Source organism: Anas platyrhynchos, chromosome 5, assembly GCF_047663525.1.
Source record: "Anas platyrhynchos isolate ZD024472 breed Pekin duck chromosome 5, IASCAAS_PekinDuck_T2T, whole genome shotgun sequence".
NCBI classification, from domain to species: domain Eukaryota; kingdom Metazoa; phylum Chordata; class Aves; order Anseriformes; family Anatidae; genus Anas; species Anas platyrhynchos.
This window is the reverse complement of record NC_092591.1, coordinates 15590966-15599005: the sequence shown is the minus strand read 5'-3', so window position 1 is coordinate 15599005 and position 8040 is coordinate 15590966.

Below are 8040 nucleotides of genomic sequence, written 5' to 3'. Positions count from 1 at the left end.
CATCTTAATTTTTTACGTAGCTAAGTAAAATAAAGTATTATATTAGTTGGACAGGCAAGTTTTGCTCAGGGTGCTCAGAAAAAAGCATCTTCTTTCCAAACTCAGAAATTTTCTCAAGTTACAAAGATACCACAGAAATGCACGTTCTAATGCCTACTGAGAAGAGACAACCTAAAACAACCTTTGTTTTATTGTTACAAGGGTAATTTTGTCACCAGTATCAGGCTTTGACCATTACAAGAGCCAGGTATGCAGTCGAAGTTGTTACTGTACTCTGCAGCTTCTCTCTGAGAAGAACAGTAAGGACTGCAGTGAAATATATGGTTATCCTGGTTGTTCATCTTCAGGCAGTGGTAACAGGCCTCTACTCTACCGGCTTTAATTAAGGATCATTTTACATCTAGGAATCATCAACATAGCCCCAAGAAAGCTGAAGGGCTAAATTTAGCACAGCACGGTTTTCAGAAACAGTAACTGAGCTAAGGTAGGGAGCATCAGGAGAACAGCACAGTTAGAATAAGGAAGAAAAGAAAATAATACGTGGTTTAACATACCAAACAGCTGGAAAACAAACTTCCTTTTAATTAAGCATTCAAAATCTGACTTTGCAATACTCATGGTTGCAAATGCAGATAAAGTTGAGTGAGCTTTGCCAAACTGGAAGGACAAACAGTCTTGGTGCAGAGCAGCGAATTGTAATGCACACCAGTCATGACCTTCAGTGGAGAAATGCTGCAGTTCAAGAGATCAACTAGAGTTTAAAATTTTATTGCATGAGATTTTCTTTAAAAGCCCTGTTTGACTTTATGATTTCTCTTCAGTGACAACCTTAATATCTATACTAAGACTGCTGTAGCAATAACCATATACAGAAAAGTGAATTTTGAATGTGCTTTCAATGAAAAGCAATTTACAAAGCATCTTGGGGCGAATCTTCAGTGAGCTGTACAGGGTATTAGCCACCTGACTTGCATTAGCATCAATAAGAAACGGCAGTTAAATCTCTGCACACTGAGCTAAAAATAAATAAATAAATAAAAATCTATTTGCATGTATTGAATTGTTGAAAATAAAAGTGTACAATGGTTGGAGTCAACGTAAACTGAGAAGATCTTGTGGCTGCTTGGCATATTAGATATGTGTGGTCCAAGAGATGTGCATTAATGTACAACAGTGGAATGCCCAAATACCTATCAGCAGTAACCTCCACTGTTTGTGTTCTGTAAGAATATTCACCTAAATAAATTTTACCATGGAGTAGACTCCAGACAAGGCTAAATATGTTCCTGATTATTGTAGTTGGTTCTGTTCTGCAGTGAAACCTCTTTTATTCTAAAAGAGCATGACTGCACTTTCTGCATCCCAAAAGCATATTCTGATTAACCTTTCAAATCTGCAACATCTTGATATTTAAAAGGCAATGTATAACCAAAACTTTAGAGTGAGAATCCATGCACTCTAATTTTTCTGTAAAAAGTTTGCTTTGAATTTCTGCCAGTAGAGAATGTGGGCAAGTATGATACTCCAAAATCATACATTTCCATCTGGATTAGGTATGCTCTTGAGGCAGGATTTATACAGAATGAACTCTCTAATTCATAGTTCCATATTCTACCTGAGATAACTTTGAATTTCCCTCTTCAAAATATTCAAGATACACAAAGTATTAAGTTTAGATTATCCTGTGGACTTTGTGTCTTTCTTAACTGGTATAAGATCTCAATTGCTGAGGGACTCAAAACATATTTTGAACTGAAATCCAATCAGTATGTTGAAGGAATTGTTAGCATATGCTTCATGGTGTAGAAGCCATACTTTGTAAAACACCCTCAATTAATAACTTTCATTCTCAAGAATATCTTAAAATCTTTCTTTCGCAGTCTCTGTCTACTTGACTAGACCTCTGATGACAAAGATGTACGATACAATCAATCAAAGATAAGAAAGTTATTGTTAGGGTTAGATTTTTATGTGGGTTACAATTATTTATCTTTTTAATTTGGAATAGGAAATAAACTCTGATCTTTGTGATCAGCTCACATGATTATTGCTCTTTTGAATGGAGGAATGTGAGAGGTATAGAACATCCCAGTTAAGGCAAAAAAAAAGGTTTGAAAAAGTTTGATGAGAACAGATAATAAGAGTATGGAGAGAAGAACAACTCTGTTGACTACAAAGAACAACTGGTCAAGCTGATGCAAAGAAGATGGTTAAGAAAACTGAAACCAGCTCATGAGGAAACACTTCTGCTATCTCTCGGCACATCACAAACATTCTGCAGCCTGACTAATCTGCCTGTCTATAATATTAAATTCACTGTATTTATACTTTTTGGCCTGTTACACACAGTTACAAACTGGACCAAAAAAAAAAAAAAAAACTCACCCCCGATCTCTCTTTTAAAGAGCTAAAATAGTTCTACTGTATTTTCCCATTTTCTTGTGTTGCATAAATATATGAACATTTATGTATATTCAAGTAGTGCCCTCATCTTGCTTCTCACCACTTGAACACAAGAAACATCCTTGTCTATATGCTGACATGCAATATCTAGCTGAGTTTAATTCCATCCAGTAGAGGGCCGAGGAAGAGACATACAGGAGAATAGTCCTTACATACCACCTACTATTCAATACTGACTTTTTAAAAAGTATTTTTTTTTCCTCCTCCTGTGCTGTGAAAGTGAAAGACAACATTCCACAAATAAAACAAGACAAACACCAAGAGAAATGAAAGCACCCTCGTTTTATCAAATTATTAGGAAATTCCAATATGCAACTCTGAAAGACTTTTGTTACTAGCTCAAAACCCCCACAACTTTTCTCCTTTCAGTGATGCTCTTTTAATGTCTCCTGAGCCTTGACTACGGCACCCCATGGTGGATGACTGCAATGAAACCAGGATTTAGAGATGGCAGACTCAAGATACAATCTATATTCCTCTCTGTGTTTCTTCTCTCATCTACGCTGTGCCCCCACATAGCTACAAAACCTTTTTGAATATATTTTACATCTGTCAAAACTTGATAGTCACCCACCATGTGATTACAGTACTTCACAATTTGGAGAAGACAAAATAGCTTGCTACTTCTCAAGGCCTAGAGATCCTAATGAAACAAGCAGGATTTGAAGGTACTCTGCATCTTCCACCTGAAAAACAGACTCATAAGTGGAGTATGCAGCTTGCCCAGTATTAAAAAATTGTGGACTCACCACCTTGTAATACTGAACATCTGTATATAAACAAGTCATTAAAAGGGGTTGTTTAAACAATGACATCACATTAACTATATCCTGTTCCCACTGAAATGATGAGGATTATAAATTAATCATCACTGTACAGTATTACTACTTCTAGCACATTACCCGAATGGCCAGTTATTACTGAAAATATGTTTATTTTGGTTGACTGAACATGTATACCTGCTTCTCCTATCAAGATATTCATCTAGTGAGTAATTAAAATTAACAACCAATTATCAGAGTTATTACTGGGGACACAACAACTAGATATTTGTAATACTTTTAATGACAGCAACGGTTGCTTTTATAGTTTTTTTTGGCTCCTTCTCACATAGAAATTACTGAAATACAGCTAGAATCAAATGTGATGTGGTATACTAGTCAAGTCCCCAAAACGTAAGATGTTACAATACACTAAAAAGAAAGTAATTCTAAATAATCACCTAGTAAATAACCACTAAGTCTCAGTGCAACTTTCACTGCAATATAACAGATTTAACACATCAAAACTCAAATAGAAATGATTTTAGGAAAACAAAAATACTTCATTTCTATTTGTAGACGTATATTTTTTTCTCCTCTTCTGTATGGATTTAAGCACAACTGAAATGCCTTACACAACAAAAATAAGACCTTGTATTATGTGTTCTGTTAAAAGAAATAACAGCTAATCAAGTGACAGACAGGACATAGCATTAAATTCCTCCTGTCAATGAAAATCCCATATGTTATCAGGCTTTTTGTCACACTTGGGTAAAGCTATCTGTGAGAGAAGTCTCCAGCATACAACATCCATGGGCACCCCACAAGAACAGTTGCTGTGGATCAGGAACACCAAGATGGCCCATGACGCAGTTGTATTCAGCCTCAACCAGGCCAACCACATTGCAAGTATGGCTGAATGTTGCTGTTTGGAGAAGGATGGGAAAGGGAAAGAGTGTGCATATTGAGATTGGAAGGTCTCTAAAGTGAAGTGGCTGTATCTGGTCTACCAAAAATATCTCCTTGTGAATATAGTGGCCCCTATACAAAAGCTGGCTATCTCTGCTCTTCACAGCCAGTGATGGGTCAGCCAATAGGCTGTGGGATCTGTGGCAGCATCCCAAAAGTTTTTGAGAGTCTACAACACTAGTTGTGACATGCTGCATTACTGCCTTGTGACTAGTCCAAAGGTGGCTGGGTGTAGAAAATTCCAGCCTAGGTTTGGGAATGTGGGAATTCACCCAACATTACCAAGCTGTCTGCACCAATGCTCTGTAAAAATAACAGACCTCAAGCTTTGTTAAAAATATCTCAGGGCTAACTACAGGAAAAAACTCTATGCACCATTAGCAGACCCAACCCAACACACATTTCTGCACTTTAAAAAGCCCGTTAAGTAGATGAATATCAGGCTAAGGCAGTGTTCTGCTGGCAGAGAGGAGCAGATTACCCCTTTATATGGCGTTTGTTGAGCCAAACCCAAATCCTCTGGGGAACAGGGATTGGGACTAAGGTCGATGGGTTAGGTAAAGTGCTTATTTTAACCAAGTATAAGCTAGCATGCTAACACAAACCACCTAAATTTCCCTACAAGGGGTGGGAAAGGCACATATGTTATTTATTTTGAAGTTCCACATTGTAATAGTCATTTATCTTCCCTATTTATGAGCAAGTATAAATTTATATGCAGATTTAACATATCTAATATTTGAAGATGAACAGAGGAAAGCAGGGAGGTTAAGAAAGACAGAAGCACATTGTGGCTTACACAATGAAACATAAGGTCATAAGACAGTACAAGAGTTGAGATGACAAGAAGCCAGAAGTTAGGACAGAGCAGACTGGTGACAAGCCGTGTTTGAACAGGAAGGCACATCAAAAAATATTCACACACTAAGGAGCAGGACTGTGCCAACCAAAGGCAAAAATGGGAAATAGAAACACACAACAGAAATCTGAAACACAATATAGAAACATGTTAAAAAATATTAAGTAACTGGCAGGGCTCCCTTATACTCAAAGGTGGGGCTAACACTCTTGTGGCTCTTCAGCCAGGCCCCTCCTGGTCATACTCTGCATGCTAACTTGCAGAGACACCGGCCATTTCCAGCTCCAACTTTGATGGTCTCAAGACAGCTTGCTAGGTGCTGACAAGGATCTTGTGTTTAGCTGTGGGCAAAGATAAAACTGTTGTACTGAGGCTGTCATCATGGTTGGAATCTCTAGTAACAGAGGAGGCCCATAATGCAGCTTAATAAAAGAGATAATGTGTCTGCAATGTTTTGTGTGTGTGTGTGTGTGTGTGTTTGTGTTTTTTGTTTTTTTTTCCTAGCAGAAATACTAAAATACTATGAGGCAATTCACAGCAACATGTAATTTAGCTGGTAGTATAGGGCCAAATTAATAATACTGAAAATCTCAAAGCAACAAGCCAACTGTTATAACCGTGGGGACTATGCCTAGTACTTTACTTACTTTAGAGCAAGGGTATGTGCTAGAACTCTGGACTCTGCTATTAATTTCTGTGACATTGTCTGACAATTCCTGCTGTGATCTCATCTAATATATCCTTTTTTCTTATTATTAATATTTACTTTACTTCTTTTTGCCTCTGCTTAACAGCACCACTTTTGCTTACAACTTCAAGCAAGTCTCAGTCCCAAGCAGCTGAAAGTGTCATCAATTTGCAACAGTGTTAACTTGCTGTACTTTTTATTGCATATGCAGACAGATAAAGCATCATTAATAAATACATTGCTAAACTATAGTAAAAAAAAATATAATAATAATCACTGTGATGCACAAGGAATTCTAACAGTCTGCAGCACATAATGTACCAGGTGTCTAATAATTTTCTGTTTAGACAGCATTTAAAAGTATGTTTTACAGTTATTTAAAATCATGAAAGAAGCATATCTCAATTGCATGCAAACCCTATAATCTGCCCATCAAGCCAATCCCATCTCATTCACTCTTTGAACTAGTAAGTATTCTTTTCTAGCAAAGGCAGCAGGCAGAAATCCTTCAACTCACATGATCAGTCCTGCTGAAGTCAGTGAAATGATCTGTACAGGATAAAATGGGTAAGCTTGGCCCAGCTGCACCTTGTCCAAGATGGTCATACATATGGTGTGCTGGCGAGATCAATAATGTGCTTCATGAGATAAAGATTATTAAAATTCACTTCTGAGGTTTTTCAATATTCTTTGCAGGCTTCATCCCCTATTTATACCAGTGAAAAGCCAGATTAACTCCAGTTTATAAATATGAAAATATTCCTATCCTATAGGTAAAGGAGCTACAATATACCAGAAAAGGTCAAAGTGATAATCCTCTGTAGAAAAGAAATATGCAAACGAATATCAGCTAATCAAGGAACACATGTTGTTTTTCAAAATGCTAATATAAAGATTAATAGCTCTTCTTTGACATACAAGAGACTTTGGAAACTCTTCATATTAAAACACTTTGTAAATCACTTTTAGAGAAAAAGCATTCAGGGGACCCTATTTAATCAAATTAACTACTAGGGAACCTTGATAACATTCAATATAACTGCATGTGCTTAGAATTCTCATCACTATTCCTAGGCTATGTAATTATTTATGCTGCTTTACACCATTTTACATTGCTGTGAAGTCTTAGGAGAGAATTAGAAACGGTCAAGATGACTGTTCATTCCCCTTGTGTCTGCTCATCTTGGACCCAGTCCTGATCCCAGTGAAGTCAAATTATTCCCAATGAATCTCTGGCAAAACTCCCAGAGACTGTGCTAGGAGTAAGAACAGACACATAAGGCCCAATCCAAGCCCCACTGAAGTTGTTGCAGGACTTTCATTCCTTTCTAATAGGCTTTGGATCAGGCCCCGTCCATAAAACATGTTCAGAATCACCATTTCGAACAATGCATAAGAAGGCACAGAAGAGATTTCTGTCCTGCTGCATGCTACTGACAGACAGAGATTTCTGCACATATTCTGCCTGGCTTGGTTCACCCACTATGAACTGGGAGCAGCATCAGCGACTGGCCTTGTCTCGATGGGGCCATGAATGAATGATGCTTAAGTCTAAAACCAGTCATACAAACAAAAATCACAAAACAGCTCAGCATGGAACTCAGCTAAGCCTGTAAGATGTAAAACAAAGCCCAGGAACCAAAAAATAAAAAAGGACTGCTTTTTTTTTTTTTTTTTTTTTTTTTTTGTCTCCATTCTGTTATTCTGTGCATTCTCCAGAACCAGATACAATGCTAACAGTCACAGGAGCCTGTCCAAACCATGTCATGGCCCCCAATCTCTCTAACATCATCTTCTGGATGAGGCTTTAACAACACCCTCCAAGCTCTTTGCAGAAGTTAGCCAGAGGATCCTCAGAAAGTGACCTTCTAGCTGTCCGCAGTCAGTGTTGCTGGGGTGTGAAATATTTCTCTCATATCTAACTCAGTGTCTCCCACACACTCTCTCTATTTTATTCCTGCAACTTGAGGATTCACTCTGTAAATTACACCAACATTTGAACTGACTTCTTATTTAAGAATATAATTTACACAGAAAGGTTACTGATCCTTGAACTTCAGTTGTTCCTAAGAATCACAGAGCCATGGCAATCCTGAGTTCCCATAAATTTTGCCACTGAGTCATTATGAAGTGCAAGTACCCTTTTAGCTGCCCCGTGACTCCTTTTTTTTCTGCTGTAAAATAAGCATGTTGATATAACATGCCTATACCAGAGAATTTTCATGACAACTTACAAATTGTTTTGAGTATATAAGGTTCTACTTACAGATAAATACTACGTTTCACTCTTGGAGCTTACA